This window comes from Melospiza melodia, chromosome 8 (assembly GCF_035770615.1).
Source record: "Melospiza melodia melodia isolate bMelMel2 chromosome 8, bMelMel2.pri, whole genome shotgun sequence".
Taxonomy (NCBI): Eukaryota; Metazoa; Chordata; class Aves; order Passeriformes; family Passerellidae; genus Melospiza; species Melospiza melodia.
This window is the reverse complement of record NC_086201.1, coordinates 34,434,095-34,449,121: the sequence shown is the minus strand read 5'-3', so window position 1 is coordinate 34,449,121 and position 15,027 is coordinate 34,434,095. Positions and strand designations below refer to the sequence as shown.

Here is a 15,027-nt window from a genome sequence, read left to right as displayed (position 1 = left end):
GTGGAATATATAACAGGGCCCTTGTTAATGGGACACAACGGCAGGGCCTCAAAATCCCATTATGAAACTCGCAATAATCAAGGGACTAAAAATAAATTTTGCTTGGATTGCAGTTTGAACATGCTTGGGTTGTTTTTTTCTTTCTTTTTAGTCGATCCTAATGTAGTTAGTCCTCAATAAACCCAGCTTTACCCTTGTGCCCTTCAGTGCTTATTTTTGTCTCTTCTTGGTGCATCATATAAACATTGTCATAACTTCCAGCATGCAATTATAAATGTTTGTTTTGGGTTTTTTTCACAGCAGAGTACCTCAGGAGCCACAATGACTTCTGGATTCAATGAAATATGAGTTGAAAGGATTACTGGGTAAATGTAGAGTCGCCTAAAATTTTAGCCTAAGAACGAAAGCTCTTTTCAAAGGAATATACTTGTGAAATGGCCTTTGTGTTTCCTGTTAATTCCTGGTACAAAGATTAGGGCTGGATTCCCAGAGTATGGTATTTTCCAGGGATTTCTGTCAGTGGAGAAACTGAGCCCTTGTAATGAGACTACAGAAGTGCTCAATATTATCTCATTATTTTTCATTAATCCGCGCACACCAGCCCGCCTCCACACGCTGTAATTCCATGTTACCACCCATGTTCACATTAAAATAGGAACAGATTATTCAAGACTCCCACACAAATCGTGAACCTCTATCCCTTCTGATCTGTCACTGGCCATCCCTGAGACAGAGGAACCTCTTCCCTAGGCAAGGAGTCATTTTTAAAGGCTGGCAGCCCAGCCCTTCAGAGCTAAATGCCTATTTTTATTCCTGGCAAATGCTCCTGTGGTATCCAGCATCCAGGCCTGGATGAAACTACCCTGTCAGAACTGATTTTTAACAGAAAATTGCTTTTCAATGAACCCATTCTCTATGGAAAGTGTATGCTTTTCATAGATTTGGGGGATTTGGGGATTTTTTCCCTCAATAAGAAAGCCTGAAACTCTAAACCCTCAGAAGGTTTCTGTGCTTTTTTTTTTTTTTTTTTTGGTTTCAAGAGGAAATACTTCCCTGCCCTCAACTCCTGTTTTCATATCAATTCAAATAATGTCAAGACACTCTTTGCTGCTCTTTCCCATTATTTTTGTTACTTTTCCTGTTTCAGGCTGCCTGCGTGTAGTTGATAGGGTGTGGTGAGGAATGTAAATTATTATTTTCATGTAGGTGTGGTAGCTATTCAGTTGTAAATCCTGTTTTCAATCCTTCTGACTATTTTATTTGTGATCTGTAATATTGATTTGTCTTCTGAGCAGAGAACACTGCAATCTATCAGGAGCAGGGACATTTTATTCCTTGCTAAAATAATTCAAAGCACTCCCAGAAATCTGCAAGATGGGGAAAAAAAGAGATCTTCCTTGAAGCCTTTTTTTTTTTCCCCCTTCTTTGAAATGAGTTGAGGAATTTGTTTCTGCGGTTGATTTGTTTTTATCAGTTAGTTGCAAAATCTGACCAGCCTTGCCTTTCAAACCCATCTCCCATGATAACCTGCCACTGGCTGCCTCTTGATAACTGACTTTAAAGAAATACAAGTTAAAGGCTTGTGTCTGAGCACGGCTCAGGGTGGTGGAGGAGCAGGGCTGAGCTACCACAGGCAGCTCTGCAGTTGCTGTTGGAGTGGAGGGAAGATGCCAAGCTGTTCCCAGCTCCACACAGGCCGTGCCTGGAACACAGCTGTATTTTCCCACAAGCTGTGAGCGCCTTTTGGCAGCCTCAGATGCTCCAGCTCTCCAAAGCCTTTCCAGCTGCTCCTGCCTTGGGAAGGAGGAGCTGCTGGGTCGGGCACCAGGGGTACCTCACCCATGGACCTGACCCTCTGCTGCTGCAGATCTGAGCGGCCTGAGCTGCCTGGTGGGGGCTGAGCTGATCTGCCCTGGGTCTCTGAGAGATGCCAGTGATGCCTCAGGTTTTAGCTCTTATATTTTTCAGATTCTGTGCTGCTTCAGTGTGTAACTCTGAGCTTTATATTAAGGGATGATAAGCTCTCTTCACAGAGTAGGTAGACAAAACAATTCCTTCTGTAGCTGGGGACCAAGGACAACCAATCCAAATCTCAGGCTCAAGAGCATAAACAATATGAATTGAAGAGAGAAAAACAAGAAGAATGGGACTTCATAACCTAAAGCTATAATTAGATAATTAACTCTAATACAAAAATGGACTAAAACTTACAAAAGTGAGAGACCCTTTGACTGGTCTTCCAGTTTGTGACCATTTTTGGTTCATCTTGGGTGCAGCCCTGGCTGGGCTCTTGTGCTGCCCAAGGTGGATCCATTGAGGCCTTTTAATAAATCCCTGCTTTATTCTTTAACTCTGTCTGGCCTCTGTTCCAGGTCAGCCTTCTCAAGGCATCACCAGTGCTGCTCTCATCCCCCAGGGCTGCTGTGTGAGCTCCTCTGGCTGTGCCTCCTCTGTGCCCAGCCCCTCCTGAGTACCTGTCCTGGCAACAGCAGTTATAGCCAAAACCATTGTCACAGCTTCTGCCTGTGTTAGTGCAACTTGGCTTCTAGCTGCCAGTTCAGTCTACCTCATTTTGGGGTAAATCTGGAACTTGGGAGTAAAATCACTGCTGATTTTTTTTATTATTATTATTATTTATATTTTTATGGCTAGCTTTAGGCCTGTAGCATCCTTGTGCCTGAGGCTGACTAGCAAGAGTTGATGGTGTCTGTGAAAACTGAAGTTTAGATGTCACATGCTGCACACTCAAAGCTGATGGACATTCTGGCCAGTGTACTATGAAAAGCCTGGATTACAATTGTCCTTGGATACCTCTGCATATTGTTCTCTGTCAAAAAGATCTTTTGAAGGCTGACCTGGGAACAACCTATGTCCTTGCAGCTTGAAAGGCTTCTCCTTTCCCTGAAGTGGCAGAAGTGTGCAGTGTTTGGGCACAGGTTGCATTTCCCAAGCAGTGAGTGCATGGTTGGGATGTTTGCAGCACATACTGAGTGCTTTGCTGCTGCTGTGTGGCCATCAGGAGGCATTTAAAGTGCTTTTCCTTAGGAGTTCTTTTCAAAAATTTATTTCTTTGGTCAAGTGTTCTCTTTATTTGCCTTCAGCTTTCCTCCCCATTTCTTCCAGTAAGAAAACAGAAGTTGTCACTAGACATTAGAACACAGTAAGGTTTAAGTCAAGGCAGGTTAATACTGATTATTTGCATGATGTTTGTTTCTAGAAGCCCTTCTGAGCTTGGTGGTGTTCTAGCACTGAGCAAAAATAATCCTGGCTCACATTAATGTATTTAGCATCTAATTATAAAAAAAACCCCAAACTTCTTTTCATTTTAGAAGCCCAAAGACCTTTCTGTAATGCTCCTTTCTTTTATTTGTCCAAGCCTGGTTATCAGATTTGGAGACAGTATTCCAGTAACTGTCCCTCTGGCATTTGGCTGCTCCTTGAGACTATTCCCTGTGTAGTTCCATGTGGCTGTACACAGAGATGGATCTCCTTGTGTCCCCAGAGCAGCTCACCAGGATTTGTGGAGCAGTGAGCTGAGCTGTGCCCTGAGGTAGCTGAGCTCTGAGCCCTGGCTCCATGCCTGCCCTCAGGACACAGCTCCCAGCCCATAACCAGCATCACTGGGCCGGGGGTGCTGGATGTGAGGCTGGGATGTGCTCAAACACGTGCTGCCAAATGAGTCCAGCTGCCCAGCAGATCCGGATGGCTTTGGATGACTGACATCCTGATCTTTATCAGCTCTGCCTCCTCTGTGAACGTTACCAGCTCCGTTTCTCTGGGGTTTTTTGTTAGATCTTTTGATAAGATATTAAATTATCTGGGTCTAAACCAGATCTGCATTGCTCAAAACACTGCAGCTGGATGATGTCCTAGTCATAGGTCCTAGGTGAAACTCACTGGTAGAAGGATGGGCTTTGATCCTTTTAATATGTAAGCACTGATTTTTTGTTTTCTCCAAAAGTAAGAGAGATGGAAAACACTAACAGTCTCGAACAGATACCAGTTTTACCCTGGTCATATCTGCTGGAAAGGAAATCTCTAAGCTGAAGCTGGTGTGATACACCCTGTACAAGACACTTGAGCTGCTCTTAGGAGACAATTTTATGTAGGAGGACAAGTAAAGGACTTTCAGTGTTTGATACAGACACAGTTCCAGAAGAAACCCTGAGCTCATAAGGAAGAGGAAGTTTTGAAGATAACATCCCTAGCCAGTTGGTTCAGCCTCACGTGAAATTGCTGATATTTTAGTGATCTCTGGCTCACCTGTTCTGCTGCTCACACACTTCATTTCATTGCATAAATTACTGCCTTGCCAAGATTTCTTTGAGACCCAGGCTGTCAATAAGAAGCCTTTGCTGTTATTTCAGGCTGATCTGTGCATGTCTAGGCAAGGCTGAATAAACCACAGATGACCTCTGATGTAATTTCACCTTTAGTCATTTGCCCCATTCCACTGCCAAGCTTGCACACACAATCTCCTAACCTGGAGATTCTTTTTAGGGCAAAATAATGGTGGCATGAGCCAAGTGGGGATTTTCACAGCACGGTAATTCTCACACCTCTGCCCTGACAGGGTACCCTCTAATTCATCATTCCCAGAGCCTTTGCACCACTTGGCTTATCCCTGAGCAGAGGGTTGAGTGCAGGCACTGCCCTATGTGTGTTGGGAGGTATTTGGGCAGGAGTATTCCACAACAGCTATTTTGGGCTATTTCCCCACATCGAGAAGCTCTAGTGCTTATCTCAATGGAACGAAAGTCAAGCCTGTTCTTCTAGATAAAATGCTTTCCCCTCCAACTGCCTGATGCCTTATCTCTGGTCTTGCAGCATCACCCATAACCCCTCTCCTGACCCATTTGGCTTTCTGCTTTCAGCAGAGCTGGGCTGGGGGCAGGGAGACTTGATTAATGAATAATATTCACTTTCTTCTAATGCAAAAACTCTTCAAGTGGTCCATGTTCATGTAATTAGGAGAGAAATCTCTATTCTTAATCAGCTGATAAATTATCTATGGGCAGACCTTTAAGAATGTATTTCAGGTAGTTTGGTTCACATAAGTTATTGGGTTTTAAGCATTTTTCAGAATCTCCTGACAAAAAAAAAGAATTTTAATGATATCATTTGACACTTGTCACCTTGTTTTTCTTTGCCTGTTTAAGAAACAAACCAAGACTGTGCTATCTCTTTTCCATATCTGAAATAATTTCTACAAAATCAATATTTTTTCAAGCATAGCAATAAGCTAATGCTTGCCTCTTGAGCTTCAAAAATTAGATAGGGACTGAATATAGGCAGTCAAAGCAGTGAATGTGTTGCCTCTTACATTCCAATTTCAGCAGCAGGTACAGCCAGGCAAGCTCATTTGTTAATTTATTTGGAATTAAGCTGATACTTTTAAGCCATTTCCTAGTGAATGATTATCTATCAAAATGTTTTTATCAGCTGGAACTGACTGATGTTCATTCAGATAATTTCTTGGAGAACCAGCATGTGTGTAGTTAAACAGAATTCAGCCTAGTTTCCTGTTTGAATCTTATTTTTTTTTTTAGTGCCTCCATCCTTTACAGTGTGGCATGGACTGCTCAGAAAATGCCCTTCTCCCTGAATCTGTGTGCAAAGAAGTCCATTGGTGTGAACAACACATTGGTGTGAACAGTCCTGTTCATTTGTTGCCACTGGATGGTCTGGTGAAACATGGAAAGATAAAAATTCCGGCTGTTGTGAGGAAGATTGATAAATGTGGGGACTCTGGACCTTCCAGGATGGAGTTCTGGAGAGGACACCATGGACACTGCAGTTGCAAACATGATCAGGAAGTGGGGCTGACATAAGGGCCTTCCCCCTCCTCTCCACACCAGCTTAGGGCACTGGTGAGTGCCTTAGAGAGGCTGAGCCCTGCCAAGGTACAGGTGGCCAAACTCTTGCTTGACTTTATCATTTCTGCTCCAAGAAAGGGGTGTGATCCCTTTCCCACATCCAAGAGTTGTCACTCTTGGGTTTGCTATGGGGAAATGGCAAAAGCAGCAAACAAATCAATTAGTGGAAGTATTCACAGGGCACACAGCCTCTCGTGCTCTTGCCTTTGCCTTCATTGCTGCCACTGTGTGAGGTGCCACTGTCACACCTGCTGCTTCCCAAGGACAGTTTCACCAGCTCACCTCTGGTTTTTGAGTTTTTTCCATGCCTCCACTCACAGGTGGGGAGGAAGAGTGAAGCCTGCCATGCTTGGCCAGCGTGGAGCTATGATTTCACTGTGCTGGCATATTGCGTTGCAGCCATGTGTCACAGATCTCTTGCTTGTCATCTCCCATGTTCTCGCTATTCCCTGTCACTTTCAAATTAATTCATTGTTAATCACTTACCCCACCCAGACGATACCCATATTCTTCTACTTGCAAGGCACCACCTGATGCTTCATTTGGGGAGAAAGGAGGGAGGGACAAACAAAGGCTGACAACTGCACTGTGAACCAGTAGAATTAATTTGTCCCATATGCAAAATTTAATTTGAACAGTATGAATAATGAAGCTCTTTGGTCAGGGCACTGCTTCTCAGATACCACAGTGCAGTTTTTCTATACAAGGGAACAGAAAGACAAAAGGAATGAGGTCTTCCTTTCCAAGTTTGTGTGGGATACTGCACTCCCAGCTCTTGGTGGATGACTGGGGGAAATTGGCATTAATCGTGGTTATATTCAAGGGTAGCCATCTTCTCAGTGCCATTGCCTGAGTCACTTTGGTAGAATCACAGAATCATGGCACGGTTTGGGTTGGAAGGGACCTTAAAACCCATCCAGTTCCATCCCCCACCATGGGCAGGGACATCTTCCACCACACCAGGCTGCTCCAAGCCCTGTCCAACCTGGCACTGGACACTTCCAGGGATGGGCAGCCAGACCTTCTCTGGGCACCCTGTGCCAGGGCCTCACGCCCTGAGTAAAGAATTCCTTTCTACCATCTAATCTAAATCTCTTTCAGTTTGAAACCATTCCCCCTTGTCCTACCACTATCTGCCTGTGTAAAAAGCCACTCTCCCTCTTGTTTACAGCTGTGCTCTGAGTCAGGCAGGAGTTTCCTGAGTCACAGAATGCTCTAGGTTGGCAGAACCTCAAAAGATCACCTGGGACAACTCTATCCTCAAGCAGGGCCACCTAAGGCAGGTTGCCCAGGGGTTTTGAATGCCTCCAAACATGGAGGCACTGCCACCTCCCTGAGCAGCCCATGCTGGTGTGTGAGCACCCCCAGAGTTGCAACCACGTTTGGTGTGGTGCAAAGCTCCTGTTGGGAAACAGCATGTCCGTGTGGAGCAGGGTGGATAAGATCAGGGCAGAGTTCCCCCCTGTCTTGGCCGGCCTCTGGGCTCGGAGGAGCCACCTCATGTGCCAGCCCCCAGCAAGGAAGCCTCAAACCACAGCTGGGAACATTTTGAAACAGATTTTTGTCACCCCAGAGGAAACATTGTGGGGGGAGAATTGGCCCTTGTAGCTGTGAGCCAGTGATGACAAGATAAAGGCACCCAGCTCATCCTCTGGACCTGTCCAAGGAATTTCAATCCCTTCCTTTCAGGATGTGGTGGAACAGGGACATTTCTCTTTCACAGCTCTTCTTGCTCTTTTGTTTCCTAATGTAATGTATATACACACCTATTTTTAAATGTATGCATATGTAGATGGTCTGGCAAAGTGGGATGTGCTAAAATTGTGATTTTTGGTGCACACTTTGAGAAAACACAGCAGTAAAGTCTACAGAAGGATTCCTATTGCCTTGTGCTTCATCTCAGTTACCATTTGGAGCCCAGAGCTTTGCTGGGCTTGGTTAATGTTTGATCTCAAGCCAAATCCCTTTGTACCAGAGCACCTTCCTCAGTTCACAGGAGGCCTTCTGCCTGCAGAGGAGTTGCAGAAGAACACAAGAGTCACAAGGTGCCCAGAGAACACAAAGTGTGGTGCAGGAGGGGCTCTTCAGCTGGCAGCTTGGTGATGTGGTGAGTGATCAGGTAATTGACAGCTGGTCTTTGCCATCCTCCTTGAAAGGAGAGACTCAATGCTGAATCTCTCTGGAGAACAGAAGGAAGGGAATCCAGAGAATCCCTCACAGGTGGAATGAGATCATATGAAAAGCTGCAGAATTCCAAATAAAATTGATTCACTTTGCTCCCAAACGAGCACCTGAATCGGTATGAATCAATACAAATGGCATCAATAAATGTATCTTGTTTTCTTCCAGTTTAACATCTGTTTTCAGAGGGTTCTCAGAAAGCATTTTGATACACCAGTGCATGAAATACTGCTGTCAGATAAATTCAGATTATCCTGGACCACTACAGGGTATTATATCACAGAATGAAAACAGGCAGCAGAGATATAAAAGCAAAGAAACTGTTAGTGCTGATTTCTTGAGAAATGTCAAAAAGGCTGATTTGAGAAGTGGTGGTGTTTGAATCCCGGCACACACTAACATTAGTTTTGCTGCTGTTTTGCCCTGAACTTCTGCAGCACTAGCAGAGAGAGCTCGGTCTCCAGCAACACCAAATAATACTGTTTTATTCAATTTTGTGAATTTTACCAATAAATAAGAAGTATGACTTGGGTTTTTTTTCAGAACTTAGTCATCTCTGGCATATTTGGCACTACTTCTGTTTTGAAAAAGGCAGTATCGTTACCCAAATTGTAATGACTCCTGAATTCTTTGAAACCTAATTGCAGAGTATGTAATCTGTCTTATAAGCTGTTTTCTAACATGAATTGGTGTTGGTGCATTTTTCTACCCAATATGTGATGTGTGCCACCCAAAAAACATGAAGTTAACATGAAAACCAACCAAAAGCTGGAGTATTGAAAAGGTCAAATACATTATTAAGCATTAAAATTCTGAGAAGTCCCTGTTGTGCAGGAGATCGTAACAAGAAGAGGAAACAGCACAACACGAGCGATCTCTTGTGATAAAGATCTGGTGGGCAGAGAAGAGCAGAGGAAGTGGAGCATGTGTGATGATTCCTGTTACAGGACGTGGCCCTCCTCTTCCTCCTCCTCCCCATCAGGTGGTGTGCTCAGGGCTTTGGCTGAAATATCCTGGAATTTGATTCAACTCTAGAAATAATGATATATTTTTGTTTATTTCGTCAAGCAAATGGGAAACCTTTGTTTTAATAATTCTAGAAAGGCATCTGAGGCTGAAGTTGTCCCATCCCAGTAAAGCACCTTCTTCTCCTCTGCCTCTCAGGTCAGAGCTGGAGGGAGATGGTGGCACATGTGCAGGGTCATTGTATTATGGTCCTGAGACCTGGCATGGGTCTCACTGTCCCATTTTGACACCAAGCAGGTTCCCCATTGCTAGTGACAAGTAGGACTACAAAAAAGACTCCTATTAAAAAAAACCTGTAAAGGTTTTGAAGTTTCTGTTGCCCATTTTAAAGCTTCTGTAAATCTTGAGCAAGTGAGATGCACCATATAAGGGATGAGACAAAGTTGGTTAAATTTCCTCAAATATAAAGAAGTAAATTATTGTTCCTGTCACTCAGTATAATCTGCTGTGTGCTTGGTTTTTGTGTCAATTAATCTGCTTGGTTTTTGTGTCAATTAATCATTCTCCTCTGCCTTCACCTGCAGGTAAAGCCGGTGAGGAGGAGGAGGGTGCCAGATGCTCCACGCATTCCCCTGTGCCTCAGCTGCCGACTATCCTGTGGAATCTGGATGTCCCAGAGGACAAGAGTGAGAACATCCCTGGGGATACCCCGCCCCAGACTGGCCCTGGGCACGGCTCTGCCCCACAGTGAGTCACTGGATGTGGACACTGAGGGGAAGGAGCAGGAATGGTTTTCCCAGTGCCTGCCGGCGCTGGGATGGCTGCTGGGGTCTTGCAGCACTGCTGAGCATCAGAGGGGACATCAGTGTTTCTTGATTTTCTCTCTGGTGTAGGCACACGAAGACAAAAAAAGAGAGTTGAGGAGAGGAGTAAAGCCGTCCGATTTCCCAGAGCTCTGCCAAGAGCCGTGGGTGATTAACAGCTGGGAGTGCTCGGGCAGATTGGGTGGGGTTTGCTAACTCAGCCGGGCGTGCAGACACACCGGGAAAGGGGTGAGGAGAGGTGATGGCATGGGAATGCGTCATGACAGTCACCGAGGGAGCGAGGAGCCAGGGGAAAAACCTGCTCTGAGCCCAGAGAGGACAGGCATCACGTCAGCCACTGCGTTTGGGAGGTGCTGCTGCATGCACAGAGATGCAGCCAGGAGCCCACGTTGGCTCAGGGGAGTTTTGGACTTGAGTAAAGTCATTCTATAACTTGATTGACCCAAAATTAAAAGGTGAAAAAAATTACTCCACCACCTTCACTCCCGACACAAGTTTTGTCTAGCTGCACTAAGAAGTACAGAAGGACAGACCTGAAATGGGCTGTGGGAGACCAAGCAGTCTGAGAACACCACAAAGGGACAACAGATTTAATGGTAAAAAAAAGTAGCTTAAATCAGGGTAAGATTTATTCAAATCTTCATGCAGATCATATTCACATATTCGTGTGCAAGGCAGGTGAGCCCCATCTCACCCTGTGGAGACAGAAAATCCTGGCAGAGTGTGGTTCATGTCCCCAGCACGCTGAAGAACCCCTGGTCCCCTGCTTTGTGTGTCCCCATCCTGCCCCAGCAAATGTCACTGCTGCAGGGCAGGAGGGTGGCTCACCCACCTGACCCCGGGCCTTGTGAAGGGCTGGCATAACACAAACGGGTATTTTCGGCTGCTGTCATGCTAATTAGTCAGCACTCATCAAGATAAGTAGAAAAATAATTTTGCAGATCGTATCAGACTAGTTTGTGGTTGGCTTGAACTGGTGCTGCGTTCTGCAGATACAGAAATGTGCAGCGTTTTTAAAAGGCTGGACTTTTAAAAAATGCTGACTTATGAGTTTTCTTTTTTCCCATCACCCCAAAAGGAAAAAAAAAATCCAAAAAAAAAAAAAAGACTAGTCAGTGCCTGTTGATTTGCTTCCTTCCATGGCTTTATTTTTCCTTTTTGCTTGCTACCTGGTGTTTTCCCTGTCTTTTGAGATCCCTGTGAAGCAAAAAGGGCAACGAAACTGGCAGTGCCAGTTTCTAGCTACCTCTCTGCTTTGCTGGGCTGATATGAAAAGGTAAAACATAAATCCAACCCTGCGATGTTCCAGTTTCAGGCCTCCAGATAATGTTCCAACCCTCAACTGCCTTGTGTGTAGGTAGCAAAGAAATGATCCTTTGCTGGCTGTACTATGGGAACCCCTCAGCTGATGCTGTTGCACCCCTCATGCAGCTGGTTTGAAGATCCCTGGGATTTAGTCTTGGAGAAAAAAAGTAAGAGGAAAAAAAGTAATCATTCAAAAAGCAAAGAGCTTTCTTTTACCTCCTGACTCCTTTCTAACAAGGGATGTTTTTTTGTCAAGAACCTGCCTCTGTTTCAAGCAGAAGCTTCTCAGGCAAGATTTTCTTTTTTTTTTTTTAATTTTATTTTTTTTGTCCCCCATCCCCATACATTAACTATTGGCCTAATTAAGGAACACTAAAATTTTGCTCTTTTTTCTGAGCAGCAGGAGCACAGAAAATTTCTGTGTAATTTCTGACGGAATTTCTTGCGGCAGCAGCAGAACCCGGTCCCCTCCCAGAACGCCTCCTTATGTAAGGAGCAGCTCCAGCTCGCATCGATTGCTCCATCAGACTGGCGGCTGTATGGAAACGCCTGGCGTGTTTGTTTGTGTGCCGGTGGTTAATGCTCATTAGCAGCGAGACTAATTGCAGTGCCTGGAGCCAGGCAAAGTGCGGGGCGCTCTCTGCGAGGTTCCCCAGCCGGCTTTGGCAAGCGCGGCCGGCGCTGAACCTGCGGCACCGCTGCTGCTCCTCCGGCCCGTGGGAGCTCTGCTCCAGGCTCTAGGACAGCATCTCCCTGCTGGAAAACCTCCACAGAGTCAGTGGGCTGAGTGCTGTCCAAGGGATGGAGCCATCCCAGCAGTCCCACTCCTCCCGTGTTTCCTCTGTTTCTCTGTGATCCCCTCTGCTGTTGGCTGCTCCCCCCAGGCATCCCCTGCTCTGCTTTCTTCAGGTTTTGCTGGCTCATTTCTCCCCTAACCTCTGTTATTTTTATTTTCACTCAGGGGTTTATCTGTGTGTGACACCAAATGGGAAACTGAGGCATCTGGCTGCAGAGTGTGTCATGTGAAATATGTCAGCAGTGCTGTAGTGCTAAATGGGGAGAAAACACCACCAGACTGACAGCTCAGAGGGCGATCAGGGTGCTGATAACTCTGCTCTCTCTCCTGGGCCTTCCTGGCCAGGTTTTCAAGCAAGGACATGCTGTTCTGGGCTTTCCTGGCCCAGGAGAGATGGGCCAGGGCTAAAAATCTGACACAGCCCAAGGGACAGCTCTTTTGCACTTAGAGAAAAAGCTCAGTTAGGAAGAAAGATGAGAAGCAATGCTTAAGTTTGATTCTTGGGGATAACCAAGATTTAGGTGCCCAGAATCAGCTTCCCCCCGAGAAATGGTACCTGTGAGGTTGGGGTGTCTGTTGGGCTGGCCTGTATCTGTTGGTAAGGATGAGGATGGCTGCACTCAGAGGTGTCTGCAGAGACCATGCCCAGGGAATGTGCCTGATCCAAGGCACTGGATCCCAGCTCTGACAGCTATGAACTCACCTTGCCAGCTGCGCTGGGTGGGGGAAACACAGCACAGGCCTTGCAAGGAGATAATATTTTAGGTGCTTGTCAAGGAAGGAGCTGGGCTCCAAACAGAGTCACTCATTTCTAATGTTGGCATTTTATTAACATTGTCCTGTTTGGGCTTAGCAAGATTCAAAGTCTCTCTTGTGGCAGGAGTGATGGAGGGTGTGAATGGCCAAGGCTGGGGTCTGAAGGTAACTTGGAAGGTAAAATACAGTGTGGTGCTCCCTGCCATGGCTTGAGACTTCCCAAGGATGGGAAGGGGGACATGACTGCAGAAGGGCCTGGACAAGGGATGGCAGTGTAGTGTCTTAGTGGAGAGAGGGCAGTGCATCACTTGGGACCAAGGGAGAGCTTTCCTCCAGGATCCCTTGGGAGGAGAAGAGCCAAGGGGGGTCTTCATTGAGGGTTTGGGGGCTGCAGTTTGGGCTGGGGACAGAGGAACGTGGATGTGGCAGGGAAGTTGCCATGGCTGTGCTGAAGAGGCCAAGCTTTGGTCCAGGTATGTGCAGAAAACCATGCCTGGGTAAATGTCAGGTAATGTCTGGTAATTAAAAGAAATCCAGTTAAATAAGAGGTAATAGATCTTGGTGGATGTGACTGGGGATTCTGCTGCTTGTGGAGCATCTGGCTTTAAGACTCTTGGGATAAAATCCATCCCACTTTTCCTTTGTAGAGAGAAGAAGATCTAGAGTCCATCAACACAGACTCTGCTGGATGGTCACACACAAATGAGGTCTGGAGTGTCCTCAAGGGTTGTAGCTTAGCAGGTGGTTAAAATGCAGAGTGTTCATAGGCTGGATCTATGGCATCCACAGGGTGTTTCCATTCTGGCATCCATAGGTGCTCCTCTGAGACAAGTGTCCAAGGGATTTGGCCACCACAGTTTCACTCATTTTTTTCTGACAGCTTAGGGTTTCTCAGCCTCAGTGCAAACATTGCCACTGTTTGTCTGGATGATGAGTGCTCGTGTTCCATGTTAGAGTCTCATTGAGGGATGGTGGCTCCACAGGAAAAGTAGCCTTTTCTCCTGGATGAGAGAGTCTCAAGTGACAATGTCACTCTGCAGAAAAGGTTCACCTCATCTTTAGAAAGAGGCTGAAATTAGGTCCCATGTTGGGTAAAAACGAGATACTGAATAAGAGCTGTTAGTTTTACTTTCTCCTTCTCCTTTTTTTCTTTTCTTTTTCAAAGCAGAAATTCTTCAGTAATCAAGTTCTTGATTTGAAAGATCAAAGTGCTGCACTGAGGAGTGAATGCAGACTTATGAGGAGGTGAGATAAGACACCTCCATCCTCATCATTCATTGATGGTTTCCTGGTCCTTTTGTTGAGTTGGGGCCACTGCTCCTCAAGTGTGGTGCTTAAAATTATCTTGTCTTGAGATGTGCAGCTCTTCCTCCCTGTTCACAGCCCAGGGAATACTCCATCCACCCCACAGGTTTCTGCTATGGGGATCAGCCTTTTGGGAGCTCCAGTAAGTCCCAAGGCTGCAGCCTTTCAGCCTCTTTTCCAGAGCCTGACCTAGTAAAGTCACTTAAAGTGGCCTTTGAGAGCTTTTGGACTCTCACAGATATAAAACAGAACCATAAAAACTGATGCACTGAATAAAATATAATAGCACTCATTCTGGAATAGAAGCTGATTTATTTTAACTTGACTTAATGCATTTTCTTATTCTAGCTTAAGAGCATCCAGAAAAGTTCCTCTAGTCAATTTTCAAGTGTCAACAAGCTGTTTTTCTTGGTCTCACAAACTCATCTTTGAAATGGGAATAACTTAGTCTCCCATATGGTGTCGAAAGCTACTTCATAGCGGAAATCTCCTGTATATTCATACAAAATTTTAGAGGAGCAGGTGGAAATTATCTGGCAATTAAAGTTAGTGCTATGGAGCTAGGACTTGGAATGACATAGCCAATCTATTCCAAGACCTCATCTCCTCCTGTCAGCAGTTGTTTACGTGACTGTTCCTGGTGCTGCTCCTCATGGTGGGGAAAAGCCCTTGAGGAGATGGCAGAAGATTTCAGCTGATTTCTGATAACTGCCTTTGAGCTGATGGTGACATTTATCTGAAAGGAAATGGTTAAAAGCAGGTCTTTAGCAGCTATGGCTCTCACATGGTTCTGCAGACTTACTGGGGTATTAATGAAGAAAAGAAGCGTTCTGTGAATGCAGGAAGTGGCCTCCAATAAAGTTCACAAATTTCACAGAAAAACAGACATAGAAAGGTCAAGACTCTCCTCAGCCATTTTGTCTAATTTTATTTTGAGCAGTAGATTTCTCTACTCACTTAAATTACCCAGGTCTGAGCAATAGCACAGGATGGTTGCCCCCATCCCAAGGGGAAGTGT

The 15,027-nt window shown here is 45.4% G+C and overlaps 1 long non-coding RNA gene across 1 annotated transcript; it reads left to right on the top strand.

The window, feature by feature from the left end:
• The first annotated feature begins 7,764 nt into the window (after positions 1-7,764).
• On the top strand, positions 7,765-11,326 carry LOC134421024 (uncharacterized). Its single transcript, XR_010028498.1, has 3 exons — positions 7,765-7,983; positions 9,608-9,770; positions 11,279-11,326. It is a non-coding gene; the product is annotated as an uncharacterized LOC134421024 (long non-coding RNA).
• Positions 11,327-15,027: the final 3,701 nt, after the last annotated feature.